The sequence below is a fragment of the Stegodyphus dumicola genome, chromosome X1 (assembly GCF_044657685.1).
Source record: "Stegodyphus dumicola isolate Sdum_Otavi_A_Nest chromosome X1, ASM4465768v1".
NCBI classification, from domain to species: Eukaryota; Metazoa; Arthropoda; class Arachnida; order Araneae; family Eresidae; genus Stegodyphus; species Stegodyphus dumicola.
In genome coordinates this window covers 154,711,302-154,737,799 of record NC_140780.1, presented here as the reverse complement: position 1 = coordinate 154,737,799, position 26,498 = coordinate 154,711,302, and the positions used below count along the sequence as shown (strand labels likewise).

The 26,498-nt window shown below is 32.9% G+C and overlaps 1 protein-coding gene across 1 annotated transcript in view; it reads right to left on the bottom strand.

Moving 5' to 3' along the window:
• Positions 1-26,498, bottom strand: part of LOC118197024 (epithelial sodium channel subunit alpha-like) — a 215,544-nt gene that overhangs the window by 162,866 nt on the left and 26,180 nt on the right. The window lies entirely within an intron of this gene.

The following is a 26,498-nucleotide window of genomic DNA, read 5'->3' as shown; positions in this document are numbered from 1 at the left end:
AATATTATTAGCATTGTTTATACGTGTTTAAAATTATATCATAATTAATTCATACATCAAAATTGTTTTGAACGTGTTTTGCAAAGCAAAACCAGATTTAAAAAATTCTACTTACATTTTATGATTTTTTTTCAGTCAGAGATTCCTGTCAGAGATTTCAAATAAAAGCTTGAATTTATGTTTGTATTCACCAATCGGATAACGATAGGTTTTATTATATATATATATATATACAGTGTAAAAATTAACAGAAATAAAGATATGTTTTGCAAAATGCTGAAAAGAAAAAAATATTCAACGTGAAAATGCAGTTGAAATCATATTTTTTTCGAAGTTAATTTTACATATAAATATGCTTTTTACTTTCTTTCTCAGAAATTACGACACCAACCTTAGTGTTTCATTAATTATAAAACCGATCCTTAAAGTTATTAAGAACATTCTAATGAATACAATAAAAAAGTAGAAGCATTGAAAGTTGTAGAAGGAGAAAAATATTTTAATTCTTAAAAAAATTTATTCAAGCATTTTAAGTACAAAAGTTACAGGCAATTTTTTTTTCACCTTAAAATCATTTTGTCTAACAAAAACCATTTAATAATATTCATAAAAAAATTGGTGAAAGTTCCTAAATTATAAAAAAAATCATTCAAATGTTACTGAATCCTGTTAAATGCAAAGCATAACTAACAGAAACATTGTTAGAAAAGTTAAACAACAAGAATCAGTGTAATGTTTGTAAACATTACGCTGTGTATTGTTTTGATTAACAAACATTGTAGAGTATTATTCGTTTAGGAAGCATGAAATATAGACATTACTGAAGACGTGTGTGTGTGTGTGAGTATGGCAAAGCCTCGAGGGCTATCTGCCTAAGAGGAGGGATGCCTTCGTGGAGGACTTTCTAAGGAAAACTGGCTCGTATACATGTTACACATGGGGAAAACCACGAAAACGCCCATGCAGCCAGCCCGTTCGCGGGATTCGAACCTCGGACCGAACTACCAGTATTCAGCGACTTTACCGCTCGGCCGCCATTACTGAAGACGAGATATCGAATTCTCGCTATGTCTTGAAAAACAGATAAATATCGACGAATGTTATAAAAACCTTTTTATTTTAACTAAACTGAATTGAACATCCGCACATTCGGTGCTCACAAATTAACCACTACTTGTGACGAAGTAACTTAAACACAAAATAGTTATAAGGTATTTCTCCCACCTTTTTAGCGTGCCTTCGTGGTGTAATGGTTCTGCACTCTGGGCTGGTATTCCAGAAGTCCGTGGTTCGATTCCCGGTGAATGCGGTTGCTATTTTTCATCTTTCCTGCTTCCAATATATGCCTAATGCCTCTACAGTGGCGCCCGAACTAAAAGGGCGCTGGATGATGATTCTCCGAACCCAGGATTTGGCGATTGGGTCCCCTAAAAACCACAGTCGCCCTTTTAAAAGAGGGAGTATATAAGGTATTTCTCCCACCTTCTTAGTGTGCCTTCGTGGTGTAGTGGTTCTGCACACTGGGCCGGTATTACAGAGGTCCGTGGTTCGATTACCGGCGAAGGCGGTTGCTATTTTTCATCTTTTCTGCTTCCAAAATATATTTAATGTCTCTACACAGTATATACAATCAGGATGAATAAAATTTCAGCCTACCGGTTGGCTCCTACTTCAGTCTAAATCAGCTTTACCGGCTGAAAAAAGTCGAGTGTAAAATATCAAATAATTTAAAAGCAAGTGGCTAGAATAAATATTCAGCTACAGAGCTACTTGCAAACACGAGGATATAAATCTCTTTTACTGCATAAACTCGTTCTCGGCTTAACCCGCTCTACTCATATGAACTTTTCTACTTCTAACTCTTCAAGTCTGCTACTTAAATACTATTTCTCAACTCAACTGAAATTTTGCATATACTTCATTTAAATTTGCATTCTGGCAGGAAATTGAAATTAGAAGGGAACGAAAATTTTTTAAAAATAAAAATAATTGATAAGTACAAAATAAGGTCTTTAAAACATTACGCTGATTCATTTGTATAACTTCCCCAATAATCATTATTCGGCGTGTTATTTTAACCTAATTTAACGGAAAATATTGTGCAACTTCACCAAGTGATTATTTAAATTACTGATGATTATTTTAATCCCTCCCCCACCCAAATATTGCAGTAACCACTTTTATTGCGTTTCTTATTATTTTAAACTATTGCTCCTGGAGATCTGCTGCAGATTATTACGCTAATATATTACTCCTGCAGGTATTTGAGTTATCAATTTAACTTCCTTCTCCAGTTCGGAAAGTCAAGATTTTACGGCGTAACCTATACATATTTTAAGAAATGTTAAAATGAATAAGTTGAAAGTAGTGAATACGTTGAAAGAAGGGATAAATTGAATGAATAAGTTGAAAGTTGAAGTATGAAATGATAAGATTTATTAAGTGTCTATGAAATGCAAAAGTAATACATACAAAATATTTTGAGACTAATTCAATAAATACGTTTCTCTCTTTATCAAAGAAAGATAATCACTTTCTTTTAAATGCAAGGCTAATGTCTAACAGGACAAGTATAATCAATTCTTCGAAATTGGAATTGAATTAAACTCTAAAAAACTTTCAACTACGTAAATTCTTTGCTCGTCTCGTATAAACCTATTCAGTACAATCAGTTCTTAACTATTCTGTGTTTTCGTGTACTTTAACTGCACTTCCAGTATTAAGAATACATGTAAAGTGTCATATATATTAGCAGATCCTTAAAGCAGTGTAAAAGACAATAATTAATAACCGTTAAATAAGTAATTGTGTATAGCTACTGAAGAAATAATAATGTACAGCATTTAAATAAATGATAATAATCAGAGAGAGATAAAAACTGACTCTTCTCTTTAAAAACAGGTCAATTTCCTTGCACATTAAGCAAGACGTTTCTGCGTAACATAATTTATTTTTGGTTGCTTTCCTCTGGCATAATTTGCTTTAAAAGGCAACGCAATGAATTTGATTTAGTCTAAAGGGAATAAACAAAGCGCCGTAGTTAAGAAATGAATCATCTCTTTTTCGAGAATGCGTCACATCGGAGACACATTTCTGGCTTCAAACCATTAAAATAACTGCCTGAATAAATTGCGGCCATTTTATGGTACCTCATATGGTTATTTCTTCGGGACATGTAGTTGCAGTTTTTCCATTCATGTAGCTATAACATCGGGCCCATTAAAACTGAAGACCATACGAAAACATTAATATAATTTTTAATTCGAAATGACTTCAGATAACAAAGAGAATAAAATAAATTGGGTAAGACGTTTCGAAGCAAATGTGTTTCGAAGCATGCAAGCTTTATATCACCATAAATTTGAAAATACTTCTCGAAAAAGAAAATGGGTAATCCTAATCCAAAGCCAATGACTAGTTCTGCAGAGTTATGTGTAAGAACACGTGTTTGAAGTTTTCATTTAACTAAGCCTTGAAATAAATATACATTTTAAAGTAATAGTTTAATTTATTATAGCATTCTAATAGAACTAATTGCAACAGAAAATTTTCCAGTTGACATATGTCAACTCAAAGCAAAGCAAACAGCAAAGCTGTACAGCAAAACAGTACAGCAAACAGGTTTATATAAACCAGCTTTGCTGTAATAAAATACATACTTCATAGGTGCATTTTGCTTCAGGAAGTTTTAACTTTTTCATAACTCCGTGAATCAGATACAGCAAATTAGTTAATTTTAACATTTATTTATTTATATTTATTTTACGTTACCTTTTGAAGTTCAAGTTTTTTTACATTCCTATTGTTTTGTCTGCTGCACCAAATATGCAATTTCAGTTAGTTTAAATGAGAGCGAGACCAACAAATTATTATATTATTAAGTGTAGAAAGAGCTTTGGTTAACTTAGGCCCAGAGCGTAGAGATTCTGTTTATTTCTGCTGGAATACTGTGCAGATTGTTGGTGAGTAGATTTCATTTGCTGTACGTGAGGTAGTAAGTTAGCATAGGAACCCGCTTCTTAGTCTTGAATATATGATTTGTAATTAATCAAGATAATGCTGTATTCCCGAAACGCCAGCAGCGGAAGTTCAGTTTCGTTAATACCCTAATAACAACTTTGACTGAAGAACTAATAAATATTTTAGTTGCTTTTATACGTTTGTTGCTATCCGTTTGTGCTTTTATACGTTTGTTGCTATCTGTTTGTGAAGGATTCTAAGTCCTCACGGATGACAACTCGTCTAGCAGTCTGATAAGATTATTCAATGTTTAGATTAAGTGTAAGTACAGTGTGACATTATAAATTTGCATATAAAAGGATGCAAGGCTCGCGGAAAATTAGTGAGAATATTTTTTCGCTAACCAATTTAATTTATTTGCTGTAATACCGACAGAGGAGAATGTGCTTAAATTCAATTTTCATTTCAAAATAAGCATTCTTTTAAACATCAGTATTTTTGTAATGCTTTGCAAACGAATTTTTACATCGTCCAAATTTAACGGCCCAAGTATTACTTGGATTTTATGAGAAAGCATCACATCAAGATGCTGACGTTAGCTAAATACATTTTGAAAGCCAAGATGGTCAATGAAAGGTTCAAACTTTACAAGTTTACGACAGGCAAAGTAAGAGTAATAAAGTTCTGCCTTCCCGCGAAAAGTGATTCTTTAAGCAAGTTACAAGAACATGCAATCAAGAAAACTCATTAGACACGTAGCAAAGCGCAAAATTGAATCTTAAGAACTTCAGATTTACGTCTGAGAATCGCGGATCGTTCATTGGATGGAAGGAATTGAAAACGGCAAGTCACAGTGCTTTGCACTTTCTTTTTAATTAAGTCTGAAGTAAAAAAAAATTTTTTTTCCTGGTATTTATCAAAGTTATCTCTGATCGAATTCTAGAAGATTGCGTATCACAGCAACAAAGTATGCGTGAAACATTTATTCACTTCCTTCGCTTTAATTTTATTCTTTTAGACGGACAAAAACTTTATGAGCAGTCTGTGTGTTTTGAATTTGTATGATATCTTAGAGCGCCTCAATTATTTCAAATGAATTTAGCTATTAATAACATCAGCAATTTCTTTTACATGCACTCCAAAGTAAGTGAAGAACATTTATAAGATCTAACCTTTTTAGGACACATAAACTAAACTAGATCCTACAAATAAACCTGGCGAACTCTTGACAGGCGTAAATTAAATACCAGCACAGTAGAAGGGTGAAAATAACACTTTATTAACTCAACTCAGAACAGAAAGGCACGTACTTCGTGATTTACAATAACACCGACCGCTTGCTGTGGAACTTAAACGTTATAACATAAATCAATTCAGTGCTGGTTCAGCATGTTAAGTTACGGCTAACTTAGGTTGACGCAACAAAACCTAACAGGCGTGACAATCATCCGAAATAGCCAAGGAGCGTACTAGTGTACAGCGAAATAAGCAACGAAACGTGCGCTGGCTAGTGAAAACACGCTCTGAATGAACTCAGAGTTTCACCCGTTTAAATACTCACTTCACTTAACTTTAGATTTACATCCTGGCGAGGAAATGCGAGGGAAGGTTGAGGAGTTCAGGAACGATAACAAAAATTTAAATAAAATGTTAGTTAACTAAAGGAAACCCTACACACTGATCTTTTTATAATATTAATTATTTTTAATTAATTAGTAATTTATGCCTTATTAATCTATCGTTAATGCTATATCATTGATAAGCAATGTATCTGAAGAGCATAATAACATTGTGAAATAAATACATACTTTATACATAGAAATAAAAGACATAAAAGATATACGCGCAATACATTTTTATTTTATATATATACTAAATAACTCTCATCTGCTGATACTGTGCCTCCAAGACCAGAATTATTGCAAATGTTAACACTGTATGCTTAAATATTCGCAACACCTCTGTCGTCACTTATAACATTGAAAATTCACTTCAGACCTTTTACAATCAAACTCAAATTACCAGTGTTCCTATTATTGTTATCAATGAACCATTTTTATTACCATCATCAACAAATTATTATCATTATTCCATGCACTATTATTTGAGATGTATGGAATGTTTATTTACTTTCAATGTATCATACGTATTAATCTACTTTAACTTAATAACATGTTATCACATACCATCGATATATCTCAAAATGTCGGTCAGGAGTCAGTTTCATGTGAGTAGCGAAAAATTTTGAAATATGCATTTGGCTTACCTAGCCTTTACTTTCGCAGCCATTCCTAGATATATACTTCAGTACACAAAAGATGTTTTAAATGACACAAATACTCATGTTCTGGCATTTTTAAATTTAAAAAAGAAATCCTTTTTGTGAAAATTGGCCTTTTTACTTATAATTAGGAAAATTTATTTACATTATAAGAAATAAAATATGAAACTTGTAACTCTCATACGACAAAAATCGACAGAGAATCATTTAAAATTTAAAAATCACTTTTAAGGGCTATAAATTAGTTGAAGAGCGAAATGTTTCCATTTGCATAGTTTAAAGTAAGATATCAGTTTAGGAAAATGTTTCTGAGATTAATAGATTAAGCGACGAGCAAAAGTTTAGTGCTGTCTCCTTTCTATTAGTACAACTTTATACAAAATCATCGTGATAAATCATAACTATATATATTTGTGGGTCCAAATGAATTTCAGCTAATACATATGAGACGCAAATTTTTAATAGACTTTGCAATGTTACCGCATGCCATTTGATGAACATGTATGTTTTCTGTATTATGTCAAACACCATAATATGCAGGCTTATAAACAAACGTTGACAGAAAAGAAAATATGTAGTAAATATGTGCCATAGTTTTGCTTTCTCCGCAGATGTTTACATAAAGTATCTATCATCCATATAAGTTTAATTAAGTAAAAATAGATTTTATTTTCCGTTCTGAGCAAATGAAAAGGAATTAATTTCTTTAATTCTAGTACAAAAGTTTTTAAAAAACGATTATGAATTTAAATTTTAAGGGATTATGAATTTAATTTTATACATAAAAATTAGTATCATTGCTTTATTTTTCTTGAAACAAGAATAAGTCGGAAGCTTAGACTAATTTTTTAAAAAAATAATACTGATTGCTCAGTTCTGTCGAAAAGATGTGTTTTGCATTTCAAAGGAAACGGAAATATTTTATTTTTTAAACTGCTTTTTATAACAAATATCTTTATCAATGTAAAATGCGATAATCGAAAAAATAAAATTTCGCCGTTTACAGTATCATTAACACATATCCTCTCAAAACGAAAAAAGACAATCCAATTATCCGGATTTTTCTGATTATCGAGATGGGTTGTTGTTAATTATTACAGACTATTTCTTAGCTTTATTCTGCTTTAAATGGTAACAAAAGAATGGTAATTTAAATGGTAATTTTTCCGTGTTCTAAGTTGTGGTGGGTTTATGGCTTTTTTAGTTGTTATTCTATGTATCTTCGTTTATATTTCTACTGAGGGATTTGTTAAAAACACGTATTACTATACTTTTCATTACACTCCAGTTTTAAATGAAGCACATACACAGTGCACTTAATGCTTTATAAATAGAGTGCCATTTGCCCCATCTATAAATAGCGGAGTGATTTTGGATAAACGTTTGATATTCGTTAAAGTTAAAAATAAATGGCTGTAGCATTTGTAAGAGACATTTGTCTGACTTATCTCTATTACAGCTTGTTTAAATATTTGTTAAGCTTTTTTTTTCTGTTAAGTTTTTGAGCTTTGTTCTCCTCTCAGTGCTTACAAGTAGCTATGTCGTATCAAAGCTTGATGAAAAATACAGAAAAAATTATATTCTGGCTAGAAATTTATCTATTTAAACTATTTTAATATGAGATTCAATACTTTAGTACAATTTATTACTTTAGTGTAAAGTACTAAACTTTACACTAAAGTAATAAATTTTACTAAGTTAGTAAATTACTGAAAAAGGTCACTTCTCATCATTATTGCATATCACCACTAAGATATGAAAAAATGAATAATAGAAACTGATTAAAATAAAAAGCAAGAAGTGACAATTTTCTAGATTTAACTAATTCAATGTCAGTTCACTCGATGATTCGAATGATACTCCGTTTTAACTAAGTAAATCTCGGATGTCTTTTTAAATTACTTTATTTTAGCTCACATTTTAAGTTCATAAAATTGCTTCGCGAGTATTTTCTATGAGTACAAAAGACCTTTCGATCTATATTCTAAATCGAAATCTAGGTTTTATTTATATCATTTAATTATTAGTTGTATTATTTCATACCTACTTTTCTTATTTTGGAAATCTGACATCCTTATTTTGCAGTAGACAAATGACCTTCTTAAAATGCTGCCAATCTCAATTCTTTGTTTTACTTATGCCGGGCTTTAACTGTATATAACTTTCTAATAAGATTCTTCAGCTGCAGCCCACCAGCGGCCGAGCTGAAGTCGCTGAATGCTGGTAGTTTGGTTCGAGTTTCGAATCCCGCGAACGGGCTGGCTGCATGGGCGTTTTCGTGGTTTTCCCCATGTGTAACGTGTATATGAGCCAGTTTCCCTTAGAAAGTTCTCCACGAAGGCATCCCTTCCCTTAGGCTGATAGCCCTAGTGTGCTTTGCCGTAATTAAATAAACCAAACCAAACTATTGTTGTTGATTTTTCTGTTTAAGAAACTCTTTCATAATCCAGATAAAATTCTCCCTAATCATTATCAAATTATCTCTGTTGTTGTCAGGAATTATACTTTCTTAACTTGAAGTAAGTCAAAGAAAGGAGAAATAAAGACAAGATAGTTCTTTGATTAATCTTAATAATTTGTATGACTAAAATAAGAAAAAAATATTCAGTTAGATGTATGTTTTACATTTTTTATATTGCGATAAAGTTATCTCAATGAGAAGGGACTTGATAATCAATAAATGTAAAGTGAGTGAGAGTTGTCTTGTTTCGTGGAGAACTTCGAGGAGAAATTTTAAATTGCAATTGTTTTAACTCGTGAAAAATGCTCAAACAATGCATGAAACAAACCGACTGGAAAATGAATCTGAAACCCGATATCATCATTTCAAGCTTCGGATACTCCGTTACTGATAGAAAAACGAAGAAAATGTTGATTAGGTTTTGAAATTATTAATCTTTAATTCTGTTTTTTTTTTGGTTGCGAGATGTTTACTCATGAAAAGATGAACCAGAATTTTTTAAATGTAAACATTCCGTCAAATATTAATGATTTCAGCATTTTTGGCTATAACTAGTCCATCGATAAAATTAATTCTCTTTGCAAATTGTCTCGGCACGGTTCCAAAGCAAGCTTTAGTCCACAGCCTTCTTGGGAAGGAACAGATGCAGTACTGAGGATCCATTTACTAAGTTTGCTTAGTATATTTTCCGAGGAGCTGGGCTTAGTTGCCTATGTTATCATTGGCTTTAGCTGTTTTCGAGACATAGGTTCGTACTTTTATAGAAATAAGCCCATTCAGTGAAATAACCCCTTTCTCTCTCTAACATTAAACTAAGTGTTAATGGATATTTCTAAAGTGAAACAATATTTTAATGCCAAATTCATTTTTACAATTCAAATTTTCAAAATATAATAGGATAAATGTTGTAAAAATTACACTTATTTCAATGATCTAATGAAAGTACAGAATTTGAAAGTTTAGAAAAGCTATCTCTCTGTTTTCTGTAGCTGAATTAATAACATGTTATTCTTAGGAAGAAGTTCTTTATTTTGATATTGACAAGAATAAATCGTTCTCAAAGAAGATAGGCCTTTTTACAATTGTGTGATATACGACCTTTGCCTTAACGCAATGCATACTTCTTTTTCCACACAGTTCATGTAGAAAGAAAAGGAATAGATAAATAATGTGAATTGATGTGTCAACCATGACTTTTAAAAAAACTCTTAAACGTTCAAAAACGAAGTTAAAAAATAAACTCATAAACTCAAAAACAAAGTTCTTGACGTGGTTTTATAATTTTTGTCATATTTACTTACTGTTAATTGAAGTGACAAGCTTTTCAATAAAGTGTAACATGAAATTGTAATATATCGTAGGTATCAAATTTAAAGTTTGATGTCAAATCCTTTCTATAGAACTTTAAGATTTGCGTCTCAAAGTGTTACAAGAATGTTATAATATAATGCTTATGTTTAAATAAAAACTAATGTTTCTATGAGTTCGTCTGCTAGTTAAGTTCGTTTGCTAACGTTTATGTAACATAAACGAAATTTCGGCAGATTACCACTAGCAGCCACATTCAGATCAGATTTCCAATTCAAATCAGACAAAGACGCGCCAGTGTCAGTTTGCTGAATAGATTGTTCGAAAAAACATAATTATATACATTGTTTCCTTAAATATGAATACTAGATATATGATTTCATTTAAAAACTATCTGAAGATGGGACTGAAAACTTCATGATAACAGTTTCAAAAATAATGCCGGGAGGGTTAATTTATTAATTAATAATTAAGTCTCATTTTAATATTGTCTCCATATGTTTATTTTATTAACCACATTATATTTTACGTTAAATCTTTCCTGCACTCCTGTTTGTCGTCAATTCTACCAGAATTGCAAATTATGTGAGCTTAAACAAACGAACGAAAATCTCAGTTAACAAAGAAAATATTGTCAACTTCTGACAGAAATCCCGCAACTCTCAAATACTATATGACGTAGTGTTGTGCTTGTTGTTGGTGAGTTCTGGTCTTTGCTTGTAGTTACATTAGAAGTAACGCGAGCTTAAGAGCCCTGTTCGTAGTCCTCAGTTTGATATTTGCTTCAATAATGGTTCAACCACTGTTCTTTTTGCAAACCACAATAAACAGATGTGTTAAATTTAGTAGCTCTTGTAACTTCCCACCGAAGTACAGACAAATGTTTGAGTTGTTTTAACGCATGTTGTAATAATTAATTTGTGTTACTGGATTTCAAGTTAAAGATGGGATCAGAAAATTTATCTAGTGTTTACATTATATGTATCTAATGGGTAAAGTTATAGACAGGTAAAACTTCCTTGCCAAATAGTGAAACATGTATTTAATAATTAAACACAAAATTAACTAAATGCAAAACATTCCCAAATTTAGCATGAAATATTCATAAAAATAGTAGAAAACGAATTTACTGAATTTTCAATGCTTACTATCAATAGAAAGCTTGTGCTTTCAATAAAATTTAGTAAGGAACGACTTATGTTCATTTTTATGACCAATGGTTATGTACTGGGTAAAACGAGAATCATTATTAAATTTTCATTTGGCACCATGAAGCTATTAATTATTCATATCAGTCTGAATCTTTCTCTTAGAGAGGTAGACCTTTCGAATTTTAACTTATGAGAGCATAATGAATAATTTATTAACGGGAATTTTTGCTCTAGACGGAAACTAGAAAAGGTTCGATTTGATATCTACACTACCAGACTTATGTTCGCATAAAATTATCTTTTTTTATGAGACACTTCGTAATTGGCCCTAACTACATGTCTAAGACCAATATTTCAAAAATTAAACACTATATCTACGTGTTTCGAACAATCTGTAGAGGGTTGCTGATAACAATGTCACATGGTCTTATTAAGGCGAAATCACAAAAAGACGTAAATTCCCATAGTCCAAGAAAACCTTTAGACATAAAGTCTACCTGTTTGTATAATATTTTTATCTCTTTGCCTCAAGTAAGCTATTATTGTCACAAACTGATATATAAGCAGTGTATATACTTTTCATTTCGTACGGCTGTCGTGCTTGGGGGCATGTTCTTGCAAAGAAGGTCAACAAAAGAAATCTGAGAAAGATTCAACGGAGAATTCTTCTTCGTATTATTAGTGGTTATAGAACCATAAGTTATAAGGCTACTTTTGTACTAGCAGGATCCTATTGATTCCGAAACTGAATATAAGAATAATATTTTCGAATTAGAATATATTGGCAATTGCTACTTTGGAAAATTGCATAAATAGAAATGTGCCCTTCCCTGATCTTCCTCATACGGCTACTTTAGAACCCATAAATTTATGCGATTGTAAAGAGACTACTGAAATGAGTTTTCAAATGGTTTTCTTTGCAGATGGCAGCAAAATGAACAACAAGGCTAGTCTTGCTTTTGTTCCTTAGGAAGGCTATTATGAGGTTTGTTATTTTAAATACCGTATACGAATATGAATACACAGCTTTTCAAGCGGAACTTCTGCGAATTTATATTGCAGTCAAATAGATCTAAGATAATGGGACAATATCAAGGTATCTTATTTGTTCTGATTCTCTTTTTTCTCTTCATCTTTTTTAACAGTAATACCAGCAGTGATAAACATGTAAAAATGTAATTAGTAATGGCTCTTTTCAGAGAATGAACGTTTACAACACTTTGGATTTCGCAGGTTTCGGATTCAACTGAAATATATAAGGTGATTCACTATCGTTGGGACAAACTTACAAGAGATGTATGGGGCAGAAAGAGGATTCGAAATCATATAGATTTGCAAGATCCGAAATACCTTCTACCCAAGCTACGGTTAAAAGAAACAAAGAAAACGAACTGAAAGAGCAACACGTTAGTGTAACAGAATTCATTTTATTATAAAATTTGCATTGGCAAAAAGCTACATAAGGTGGTCGAAATGACGCCCTGAAGCGGTCACAAAGGCTTCACAGCGGCGCTACATGGAATTCTTAATATTCTGAAAAAGTCCTAGTGTGTCTCGTATCTGCCCGGAAGTCACAGAGAGACGAGCGACGAGGTCTTCAACTGAATCAAGGGGGTCTCGTACACCAATGACTTCATTTGACCCGAGAGGAACAATGATAGGCATGATAGGTTTGGCGATCTATCATGCCAATGAACCGGAGCCATACGATCTATACAATACTGTCCTAATCTATACAATACTGTTCAGGTGTTGGCGGACGCCACTGTAGCAGTATGGGTGAATTCCATCATGCTTTGGAACCACACTGAGCGACGCAACGACTGAGGAGTATGTGTTTATTCAATAACTTCGGGCAGGACTTCAGTAGGATGATCAAGTATGCCCTACCGTCCAGATGAGGTGGCAGAAGGTACGATCCAAGGAATCTTCAAAAATGCCGGGCCAAACATTGATAAAGATGCGGCTTTGAGTTGCACGTGTTCGTGTACCATGGACGTTATACAAAGCCCACAAGTAAGCATTATGTTGATTGAAGTCTCCCTCTCTTGTGAGAAATGCCTTATCCATGAACAATACGGACGCAGCAAATGCGTTGTCTGCTGCACTCTGTTGAAGATATTAAGTAGCAAAATTCCTCCGGAGTGGATAATATGCAGGCTACAATGCCTGGACGCGTTACAGATGGTACGAACGCATTTGGATTCTGAAAGTATTCTCCATACAATGGATTGGGAAACCCAATCATCGCTCGAATACTCGTATGCTCGATTGCCTTCTGACAAACGTAAGACATTCTCCTCAATATCTAGCGCCCTCCTTGCTCGCTCTCGATTCATAATACATCTCATTAAATAATCATTCTCACGTTACCTTCTGTGCAGATGTGCGAAGATCGTATGATCGCACGTCTGCGCGGGAAACGTTCCTGCTACAAGCGTAGAGCGGCGCTCTCGTTACCGCCCCTAGCCCCATATGCGAGGCGCATGTCGGCCAGGTGCATGTTTGAACGCCTGGCCATCCTACTTCCTCGAGAACCAATTCGCAAATGCAGTCTTCCAAGACAGTCGCTATTCACGTGAGCTCCCGCTGAAAGCCATCTACTTGAATGACGAAGACAGTTCCGACACTGTAATGCTATGTGATTGCGGATCACCTTTGTGCCCCCTACATCTCCTCTAAGTTTGTTCTACCGGTAGCAAGCACCTCTAAGTTTGTCACCTTGTATACGGGATATTTACGATTTATATATACGCGATTTAAATTAAGTGACAAAATGAAGTGTATACTGTTATATAAATGTGTAAAAGATCATTAACATCACTCTCACTTGTCATTGAAAAGAGTGGCATATGATGTATATATCTTATCAGTCATAAGTCAGGGTTTTACACAGTTTTTGAAAAAAGGAAAATATTTAAATAGCAGTGCTTATTAAAATTAAAAAATAATGTGAAAAATATTCTCATCGATATTAACGTTTTCAATGATATTAACGTTCAGTGATGCAATTATTATATTAATTATCTGAAACTGAACTCAAATTTCGAGTCGAAGCATATGTTAGCCAACACACGGTGGAATTCGGTTGTGTAGTGTTTTTAAAGTTAATGTGTTTTCTAAAAGTGAACAGATGTTCTGATTCATTTGATTTTCGGATTTCGGCTTCTGGACTTAGTGCTGGTAGAACGCGTTCGTGCTAAGCTCCTGTCAGGCGCCACGTGTTTATTTTACTGTGCTTCGATTTTGAATTTCCCATTCGGATTCGGAAATAAATTTCAGTGATTTCGGTGGACTGAGATATGGTTATATCTGTGGATTACCTTTTGGTTTATCTAAAGTGTATGCTTAGTGTTTAAATTCATCGTGATTTAGTGACTCTGATTACCACGTGCCATGGAGGGAAATGAAGTCCCTCGGGCCACCATTGCCAAGATAGTTCTTCAAAAGGCTGCAGTTATGTCGGATGAAATTCGTGCTTTTGGTGATGCAATTCTAGTGGGAAATTGGTCAAGTTTACTGGACAAGGACTGTTATTCGACAGGATTATCACACTATGTCAATGCAAATTCATCGGCCATGAAGTTCTCTGAAGACATTAAATATTCAGCTGGGTAAAGATATTGGCTGTGCTCATTCAGAACGTAACAAAAAGGATATCCTGAGTAGATTTCTGGGTAGAAAAGCTTGGCTGAAGGACTCATCGAACTGTTGGAAGGTAAGTGCGAGACTTTCAGTGTGCAAAATCCTATGTATGATAATGCTAATGGTGAAGTTAATATTGATGTTACTATGTTAAATGGTGTTAAATCTGTATCTAGTAATGTTAATGAAATTGTGCTAAATAATGTTGAATCTTTATCTAATAATGCTGATGGTTGGATGTGTAAATCTAGCGAGAAAAACGTTGATGACGATATTTCTATAATTGATATATGTAAAACAGAAACTGATGTATGTGCTGATAAATCTAAACCTAAAAGGGGTTCTAAAAAGGCAAAAGTACTGTAACTGCTTTGCAGGACTCTGATAGCTTTATTCAGCCGCGTAATGTGCCCAAGCCAGCCAAAATTGTTAAGTGCAGTACTAACATAGCTAATGAAAATAAATTTGAAAGCTTGAGTAATGATAATGATAAAAATGTTAATGATGTTGAATTGCTGGGAGAATCTGAAGGGATAGCAGTAACCCCCCCCCCAATTAAGCCAGTAATGGTAAAGCCAAATGTTAAATTTTCGGATTTTACTAAGACCTTAAAAGATGCTACTGAAATTGAATTCTCAGTTAAGATTAATGGCGAATTCTTAAAGGTGTTCCCCCGTTCAGTGGATGATCATAGACTAATCACCAGATATTTGGAGGAAAAAGAAATTGATCATTATATTATTACCACTAAATTAGATAGGCCTATAAAAGCAGTTATACGAGAGCTCCCGATAGACTGCTCTGTTGACGAAATTCCAGAGGAGTTGGAAAAACTAGAGTATAGGATGCGTAAGGTTACGCATATGCACAGGATGCGTTCAATGTTTCCTAAATTGTATAAAAATCCTAAAAATTTTAATGATAACAGTGATGTTAAACCCTCTAGTGATACAAATTTCCGGTCCAGACCAACTGCAAAAAATGTTATAAATACTGCTAATGTCTCACCTGATGTAAGTTATGCAAATGCAATTAAAGGTAGATCGGGTAAACCCGTCAGTCGGCGTATTTCGCTCAAGAGTGGTCAAAGTTCTGACTTTTCTTTCAATGCATTTACTGATATTTATAAAGTGTTTAAAGAGGTCTGTGAAATATTTTTTTAAGAGTATTCTAAAAAAAGATTTCAGAAAAATGCCTGAACTGCAAAGTGCAGAACATGCTATTGATAAACTATTTGTTTTGATTTCAATGTTCGAAAAAATTTTTAGTTCAACTAGCAGTGTGTAACATCATAATGGCCATGGCCAATCTTAGAGACACTACTGATTAAGTTCAAATATACTTTGGTTACTTTCTGTATGGCTTTTTTTTTTGTATTGTGTGTTATTGTTATTTATAACTTGTACTGCTCGTAAATTATTCTATGATTGTAAAGTGTTTACTCATATTTTATTTTAATATTGTACACTGGGTCTTGCATTTACCAAAATTTTTGCATGATTTTTGCTATGTACTGCTGTTTCTGTTCCTGGACTGCTGTAGCTTTCCTGGACGGCATTTTCCCCATACGATCTTGTACGCCCTTATCGATCATTAGTAATCATCCTAACTTCACTTATTAAGCCCATAATTAATTCGTTATATATATATATATATATATATATACGAAAAATATTATAATATTATAAAAAATACATATCTTGGGCATATTTTTATTTTGCATTGTATTCGAATTAGCATATTTTCGATTGGAGGTAGGGTCTTTTGACCCAGGCACCCCGGTGCTACACCATCACTCGTTGCGTACATGAAAGTGAACAGGTTTCATTAGATATGACTCAAAGGCATCATATATATGAAGGATAAAGTGACAGTAGACTTGAGGGGAAAATACAAATAGAGCTCACCCAATATCTTAATATACCTCAAAAAATCATATTAAGCACTTTATTCTGCATTTTAAGCAGAGAATCAGTTGGAAAAAATAGAGTAACATTTGTATATGAAAACCGTTTTCTATCATTGTCGGTTGGAGGAAACTGAAGTGACTAAAAAAAAGATAATTTGTTTTAGACTATAATGTCTTCTGAAGAACTCAAATGAGCAATTTTATTGCTGCTTAGTGGCTTCACGTGATTGGATGCAATAGAAGAAAATCACCGATGGTTCCTGTTCTACACAATTCTTCTTCCAAAGGCGTCCGTTTAAGTTGGTGTCGTCGCCATGTTCAATGCAACTTTTACTAGTTACTGAAAAGTACAGACAGAACTCGAACTGGAATTATTTCGATCTATAGAAAGCAAAAAACGCACAACCTTTTCTTCCATTATTCGTGAAAGACCTTCTTTTTAAGGAGGAGGATTCAGGGTTTAGAAAGGAGCCATGGAAATGGCAGAACTGAGCTGTTTATCTTTCATGGAGGTTCTGTAATCTGTCACAGATGTATATATGAGTAACTATTTCGCTCAAATGACTCAACCAGCTTACTCATCAGGCTTGAATCTGATTGAAAAAAGAAAGAATGTCTTATATCGCCAAAAGCATGCCAATTCCTCCCAGGATCTCCTTTATCTGAAAAATGCACTTTCAGAAGAGTGGTGTGCTGTTCGACAAGATAAGATCAAGAGTTTGAAACTATATGAGTTTATATTTTTGTCACAGGTGACCAAACACCATGTTAAAGATAGATTTGTTGCGAAACAGGGAAAATCTTTTTCCTGTCTTTCTTAAACTTCTATGAATTTGACTTTGAATTCAATATCTTGATATTCATCAACTGGCAAACATGGCAGTATATGTTAGGTAATGCTTTTGTGCAAATGTTTTTTAAGTTTTTTAATATATAGCAGTTAATTCTTCCAGTCTACCAGTTTGTAGATATATATATTGTTTCCTGTACATTTATGTCTTTAATTATTTAAGCTTTAAATTGTACATGATTTTCTGTGCATTGCATTCATATATATAAGTATTTTAAACATTTTTAGTTATTTAAAATTGCCTAAAAATTTATTTCAGATATTCAACTTTCGATATTATATAAGGATTCTTGTAAATAATGCTAGCTTCATTTCCAAAAATATTGATAGTAGACATGTACTTCGTGTTCTAAAAACAGAGTAGAGAATTTTATGAAAACAATTTAAACACTATGGGTGAAATGGTTCTCTGTACATAAAATACAACTTTCAGACTGTCCCCATATAATGAAAATTTCAGTTAGTAAAATATTTATTATGTTTTTGTTTCTCATAATAAAGATTCAGTAATAAACACAAAGGGAAAATTAGTTTTGATGGCTACTAAATAAGAAATATCCTAAAGTGACTTTATAGTAAATAATATTTCCTCACAAATAGGTAAAACACCTTAAATATGTTTTTAAATTGCTTTCAATAACGTACTTCATATCAATTAACATGTAGCTCTCAATGTGATTTGTGGTACTATCATTAAACGGATAGAATTATTAACAGAAAACTTTCCGATAAGTCCCACGTTATAAAATATTGTCAATTTTATAACATTCTAAATTTAATTATAGCATTCTAAATGCACAGAGTGGAGACATATCCATATAAACCTATAACATTCGAAAGTTTCCGCAACTCCATAATCTCTATGACTTTTCGATCATAGAGGCTTTGCTAAATAACTTCAACAATCCAATTATTTTCCCTAATAAACGTTTCTGAAGATCTCTAGTCAATAGCATTCCTTCCATTTCATACCAACTCAACATTAGAATCCCTTAAAAAATTTTCACTTCGACTATTTATTAACTGAATGTCAGAAAAGTCCGCGTTGAATGCTGGGTCACATTTTCTTTAATTAAATGCGAGCCTACGTGTCAAATATAAAGCGGAATAAATCTCACTGGAGAAGGCATAATTAAATTTCACCTTCCACAATCTTTTCCCTAGGAAATTATGAAATCAATTAACTCTCGTAATTAGGTTCAAAGAAGATCTAAAGCTTAGTGTTGCTTTAAGTACTCTATTTGGAAACTAATATCTCTTTATGTCTTGCTGAGTTTTTGGAGTACATCGGAAAGCTTCACAAAGCATTCGTAAAAGTTTTAGCATAATCACTTGTCAGTAACAAAGGCTTCTTTGGGCTCTTATCTTCATTTTTTGTGAACGCAAAGAAAACTGGCATTTCAGAATTACAAATCTCAGAGAATTAAAGAATTCAAGTGCTTGAATCAATATCCATTTAAAAAAAATTGCCGACAAAGAAAGAAAAGTATTTCTTTTTGAATAAATGCTTAAGTTAAATTCTCTGTGACAGAGATTCTTAATGAGGACTGTATAGTCATGATGGTAATTTTTTATCATTAATTATGCCTGACGAGACTGCATGCATTTAATTATTTGAGTTTGTAAAATGAATATAGCCTTTTATATAAGTCTAATTCGGAAACGTTTCAAATTATCATATGATTATGCAATTCGTCAAGTGTCTAGAACATGAAAATTTTGTTTGCAGTCTTTCAATTCCTTTCATTTTATTAATTTTAAAATTGTGCTCTTAAGTTTTAGTAAACGATTACCATTATGCCGATAACAAGCATTTTTTAATATGTGTTTTGATGAGTAATCATTCGACATAATTTTATACTGTTTCACGCTATTAGCTTTATACTGAAGACGTAGATGTTATACACTACAAACTGCGTACGGTGGCATGAACCAATCAACTCAATCCGCCTATGGAATCGAGCTCGTAAAAAGAAAGAGCATTTAGTGGTTTTAATCTTTAATCACGAGTCAAACCCGATGACAATAACTCCATGTTATAGAAAATGGATATATTTCATAAAAAAATATACGTTTCACATTAATCTTGGAAAATAAAACGCACTCTTCACGGTTATCGAGCCAGAAACCTTTTGTTTGCTAACTGGATTTGCTGATAACTGCATCACAAGGATAACATAAACGAAATAACATTCATTCCTTGTTTATTTAATATATATTAGAAAGAACAGCAATAAATTCTTAATTAGCATATTACGAAAGAGAAGAATTATGTATCTTCAGTTTAGTATTGAAATACTGACAAATTTAAAATAATTTTATATTTTGTTTTACTTCGAAGTACAAGTAAAATAAAATTACCTTATCAGGTATTTCTCCCACCTTCTTGGCATGCCTTCGTGGTGTAGTGGTCTGCACGCTGGGTGCGTACTCCAGAAATCCGCGGTTCGATTCCCGGTGAAGGCGTTGCTAATTTTTCATCTTGCCTGCTTCCAAAAAATAACTAATGACTTTACAGTGGCGCCCGAACTAAAAGGGTGTTGGATGATGATTTTCCACACCCAGGATTTGGTGACTGGGTCCCCTAAAAACCCCAGTCGCCCTTATAAAGGGGGAGTATGTAAGGTATTTCTCCCACCTTCTTGGCATGCCTTCGTGGTGTGGTAGTCTGAACCCTGGGCGCGTATTCCAGAGGTACGCGGTTCGATTCCTGGCGAAAGCGTTGCTGATTTTTCATCTTGCCTGCTTCCAAAAAAATACCTAATGACTCTACAACTTGTACATCGAAAGAAAAGGAAAAATTAGCCGAACCTGCACAGAGCTATTTAACGCGTAGTTGGCTCTTGGCTAATACCGACGTAGATTATCCGGAAATTAATATACATGGCCGTGAAACCGCAAGCTTTAACTAGTAGCGAAACAACATGGCCGAAAGGCAGAACATGCTGTCTGAAGTCGAGGATCGGAGATCATCACTTTGAAAAGATGTTTTCGACTTCTTTAATTCATCTTTAACGTGTTTCCTTAGGGCTACCAGATGTAAAGTCTTAAAATACGTTCGATATGTAACTGTCTGAAGTAACTCAGATCTCAGCTTAAATAGTAGCTTTCTGTCTTACTTTGCATAAATCGCGAAACTGAAATATTCTGAAAAAAAAGCGTTGACTGGAAAATGAGAGTTTAAAGGAAAGGCTGATTCCAAAATAAAATTAACTATTAGGAAAATAAAATATTACGGCACAGTTTTCCATGACAGAATTTAAGTAATCGAACGTGAAGGTCTAAACTGACCTTGCTGACATTTTAAATTCTAACTTTAAATTTTTAATTTAAATTATAAGTTTAACTTCTAACTTTAAATTCTAAATTTAAATTATAAGTTTAAATTATAAGTTTAAATTCTAAGAGCCAGCGTTTACATTGACAAGCTAAATCTAAACTGATGTTCAAGTGTCGTGTATTACAAACTTCTTTCAGGAAGAATACATCATTTCTTGAAACAGCTGCTTTCCTTCCAGTGCTTTGGAAGGAAAATACATTAGTACTTCAGTTCAGCATCGTTCACAATGACTTTTTAATCACATTTTTCGAAAAACAATTTATTTAAATTCGCATCACATTTATTTTACTCTCATGCAATTTCATTTACTCATTAAATTTAATTTCCCCAACGCTGCTAGGAAAAGTGTTCTGTAAAAATATTTCGAGCGTCTGTCTGGAATGTAGAGTGTCAAACACGCTACATCCTGGACATCTTCCTAAGTGCTAAACATCTGGACTCTGTAGACCTCGACAACACCTTACGTTGAAACTACATTTAATGTGCTAACCACGTAAGTAATTTAAAACATTACTGTAGTCTGGCGAGCTTAATTTAAAAACTTCACTCATACTTCTAACTTGCTTGCAATTAATTAATTTAAGATAGTTTGCTAAACTTTTAAACATCACTCATTCTTCCATTTACAAATACAAACGTTTTACTTTTCCCACGAAAATAAAAACATTCAATCTTGAAACACAATATCATTGCAATAATTAATGGATATGTCCAAGAAAATACACTAAGAAATTTCATGCATTCAGTTATACTTTACATCAGCAGCGCATAGCTGCTTTAAATTCTCTACAAAATTTCGCTAGCAATTCTATCTTTCATTCTAAAAAATATGAGTTTTTTAGACTAAAATCAGCAGTAAATTTAAAATATAGCTAACCTTGCGAAAACAAATTTAGAGCATTTTGCTAACCTTGCGCAAGGTTAGCTAAATTTAAAATATAGCTAACCTTGCGAAAACAAATTCAGAGCTTCTTGCTTGTAACTTCGCTTGAGATACAACTCAAATTACATCTACACATAATATGAAATCAAACTGACTTTCCAAATTAGAAGCGAAAGACGAATTTTCGCTTATCTCTTTCCTCTTTTGAAGTCAGCCATCCTTTTTGCTAAGAACTCCTTCCATGTCGGGTATCTTATTAGCTGCTGAAACCTGATCCTCCATTTTGGCCGAACTTCTGACTGCGGTAGGGTATACTTTCGCATTGTTCCCTTATCGGCGGATCCCCCAATCTTTTTCCGACGTTGTGGGACCTGGGGCTCTGGCATCCTCTTAGCCTGCGAACTCCTTCTTGTCCTCTCGGATGGATCATATAAATATATGGATCATGGAAATGACATATTTTAGTGGTGCCGAAACCCGGGACTTTTGGATTAGAATTTCGAAGATTAGCAGATGGATTACCTGTAAATAGGTAAGCAATTCCTTTTTCTTTGAAAATTTGGAAAAAACGTTCTGAGAAGAATATTTATTGCTAAGATTTAGTTTTCCTAAGATTGTGTCCTTCACTGTGTATGGGGTTTCAAAATTGTGTATCTATTTCTACTGTCTTCGTACCTCTTGTTATCTCCTTCTGTTTCCCTCCTTACTTTACGAAAGACATTTTTATTTAGTTTTCTTTCTTTTTATCATATTAACTTTCTACTTCTCATACGTACTTCATCTTTTTGTTGCCTTTAGTATGTCTCTCGATGCACTTTGTCTTATTTTTACCGTCAACATTACCTGGAGCTAAGCTGCTGATATTCTGTGATTGAATTCCTCTAATGTCTTCCGCTCTGTTACTCTAACTCACATTTTTCTGTTATTTGTATTTTATGATTTAGTGAAAAACATACGATTTGTTTTTTATATTTATGTATTGCATGTATAGTATTTTAATGCGTATTGTGAATTTTCTTAAAGAGAGGAATTGTTTGTTGCCTATTCCAAATTTCCCGTTAAATATATTTTGAGCTTTCATTGCAAAATACAATTCAGATTTCTCACCGCTTATCATGAAATTTATCTACATTGTTTCGATTATGTTAAGATAAATTGTGTTTTTCGCGGTAACCATATTCTTCAATTCATAGAAATTTCTCATAGTAATTTAAAAATGCCCACGGAGAAAACTAAATGTGCTGAACACATAGTGTATGCTTAAGGGTTTTAATTTAAGGAATTCGATAAACATTTCTTTATTTTTAAGCGTCAAATATTTTCCCCTCTTTCTACAGCATATCTTGCATCCAATGCATAGTCACTAAATTTGGATACTTTTCAAAGAAATCACATGCAGTTAACGATTTGTCGCATCAGAGTGTAGTTTACACTTAACAATTTACCACAGAGTGTTTTTTCTCCTTTTCTTTGGGAGGAAGAAAGATAAGAAGAAATCTTAATTCAAGATTTCTGTGAATTTTTTGCTTTACTTCCATTACTAATCCTGAAAAAAGGAACTTTCCTAGTCAATGGAAGAAATATAAATATCAAAAGTTTGGAAATTTGCAGATTTTTTAAGCATCAGTTTGTGAAACTGGTTTTCTTTTAAAATGGAGGTTGATAAATTTAATCTACCGCCATTTTTAAAACGACTCAGCTTCTTTTATTTTAATGGCAAACATTCGAAATATTTTAACAAGATTTTTATTACAAACCTATGAACAAATGAGCAATGAGCAGCAGCTCTATTCAAACTCAATATTCTGTCGATGAAATCAGTGGTTAATTGCAGTTGGTTCTTGAATTACTCGGGTTTAGATTACATGAGTTTGATAAATTTCTGAAGTTTTCAAACGATTAAAAAACGCCTAGCAGAAAATTACATCACCCATACCATAAGAAGGAAATTTTAAAACGTTCGGTGAGTCGTAAGTGCATGAAATGTGAATACTTACTTAAATGTTCTTTTTATTTACTAGAATAAAATACGAAGTGCACCCATAAGGTAACCAAGCAGAGATAAAACGAGAAAATAAAAAAGTGCAAGAAAAATGTATATTTAGAAACAGTGACGTCTCAATTCTAACAAGAGTTGATGTCGCTGTTACTAAATAATGTGCGTATGTGGGGTGAGCATATGTAAAATAAAATTCTGTCTTTAACATTCTGCCCCTTATTTGATTTAATAATTTTTCCTTTCTATCATACAAATAGTAACGTGTTTGAAAAGTATTTAATATTTTTAAATAATTAATTTTGAAAAAATTAATTAGAATTTGAAATTAATTCCTGCTATGCCATTCTTATGTAACGCTTTAGCCAATAATAATATTAAAGTTTGTAAATTAAAGCTTTAGGTAGCCAATAGGAATAAAGTAAACCCTTACAATATTATTCTTATCATAATCGTCATATTGAAATCCACGCATTTCTTCTCAGCTTTCCGTTCCGTCAAGCATCCTGCCGAGTATTTTATTTGTAATGAAAGTTCTAGTTTGGATGATGTAGCATATAATGCAGCTGGAGTTTGAGCGTAAAGATGTAACTGCAGTTTAACCGGTTGAACATTTGTTATTCCTTGACAAAACATTTTTCAAGCAGATATATACAACTAAACTGGTGCAAGACATGCGCTCGATCTTCAAAAATTACATTCTTGTATTTCACATTTTTACAAAATATTTTAAATAAGAAACTTGTAAAATATTATTTAAGATTCTAATCCGTTATATTATATAAATATCCTTTTCTATCAGTCTAGTTTCTATTTTCGTGCGGGAATGCAACTTTCTAAAGCGCATGACTTCACCTGAGATAGAAAGTAAAGTGTATTTAAAGGAAGTTTAAATGGTAAAATCAAAGCGTGTTCTTCCTGCTTGAAGGCCATGTTACTAAACTTGATTCTTTCGATTAGAATTCTGGGACACCGAGTTATTCTTGCCATTAGTCTTGTTTAAACCGACATCGGTTAAAACTAGCTTCCGCGTTAGTTATACTGTGAACTGTTAGATTATACTTAATTTCAATAGTTTTAGTTCATCATTAACTTGATCATAACTAATTTAAGCTATTGGCTTCTGTAAGCACGAGTTAGTGCCGACTGTGAAACTTTATTTGGATTAAATAAATGTTTTTTATACCCTTTTTCTGTCTCTGTGGTACTTACAAGACATAGTGATAATTCACCAGTTGTCTTTTACAGTTCTGGTCTAATTTTATTCTAACTAAAATAGCTTCATACTGTAAACTATTTCTATAAGACTTTTATTTATATTTCACGTTTATTTCGTTTCTTAATTTTATTCTAACTGAAGGCTATATAATTCTCAAAAAGTTAACATCTCGATGTACAATTTGGGCAAAATCTGAATGACAGACTGCTGTATTGCATGAATGCCCAACGTGCGGAAGGCGGGCCACAGTATATTTTAAGAGTGGCACTCGGAGAGTTATTCAAAAATTAAAGAATTTGAAAAAATAATAATGTTAACATTATTGCAGTAACTGTTGCGAACTGTAGCCCATAGATGGCTTTGATATCCCAGAACTGTTTTATGATTTGTTAGTTTTCTAGAATATAGCTAGACGTGTGGAAGATGTATGTACGTCAAGTGGGTAAGTTGTCCCTCATTATATTGTGCCAATAAAAGATTAATGCTTAAAATATCTTCATTTACTTTCTTAGAAACTAAAGAAATCAAGAACCAGGAAAGAACTTTTATTTTATTGCACTAATTGTAGACCGGTCTCTCTGTTTGTTTTAGTGACTAACAACCAAAGTCGATAATGCTCCGAACTATGAGAGATTTCAAAATTTAATATCGATTTTACAGCATTCATTTAGTGCTAGCTTTGAGGACTTTCGAGATGATGAAAAAACTGCTTCATTTCACAAATCCTTTTTCATTTTCTCTGCAAGACGTTAATGGTTACCGAGCTGAAATCCAAATCGAAACTGTTGACCTACAGCATCATACGACACTGAAAAACAAATATAAGGAATTTATTTCAACTGCAATTTATCCAAATTATATTGAATTTTGGAAATTTGTGCCAACAAGCAATTTTCCAGATTTATACGATTTGGCTGTTAGATATTGTTTTAGGTTTGTATCAGCATATGTTTGTGAACAAATGTTTTCTATTATGAACATAATAAAATCCAACTATCGTTCAACTGATTAATTGATATGCACCTAAAACACGTCATTTTGTTAGCTACTTCTGATATAGATGTCTTGGTAAAAACTGCGAATTCTAAAGCCACCTTAATGAAGTACTGACTGTTTAATCATTATTTAGAATTAAATGTTTCAAGCTATTCATTTTTATTTCGTAAATAACCTAACTGACTGAAACTTTAAAAATGTTTATTAACAATAAATCTTAAATTCTACTTTTGTTTTACTCATTATATTATTTTTTAAATCTCTACTATTCAGACTTACATGAAATAACTGTAACTGCGTAAAAATCCAAAAATCAGGCTATAAATAACATTTCCCCTTTTAAAAATTTTTAGTATGTTGGAAATTTTGGAAACTGCACGCATAATGTTTTTAAGATGTACTCTTTCCAAAATGGTTGGCCAACCCTGGTGTATTGTTTCATCAATAGTTCAAATAATTACTTGAAAAGGCCTCCGTTCGTTGCAAAAGTTAACTGAAC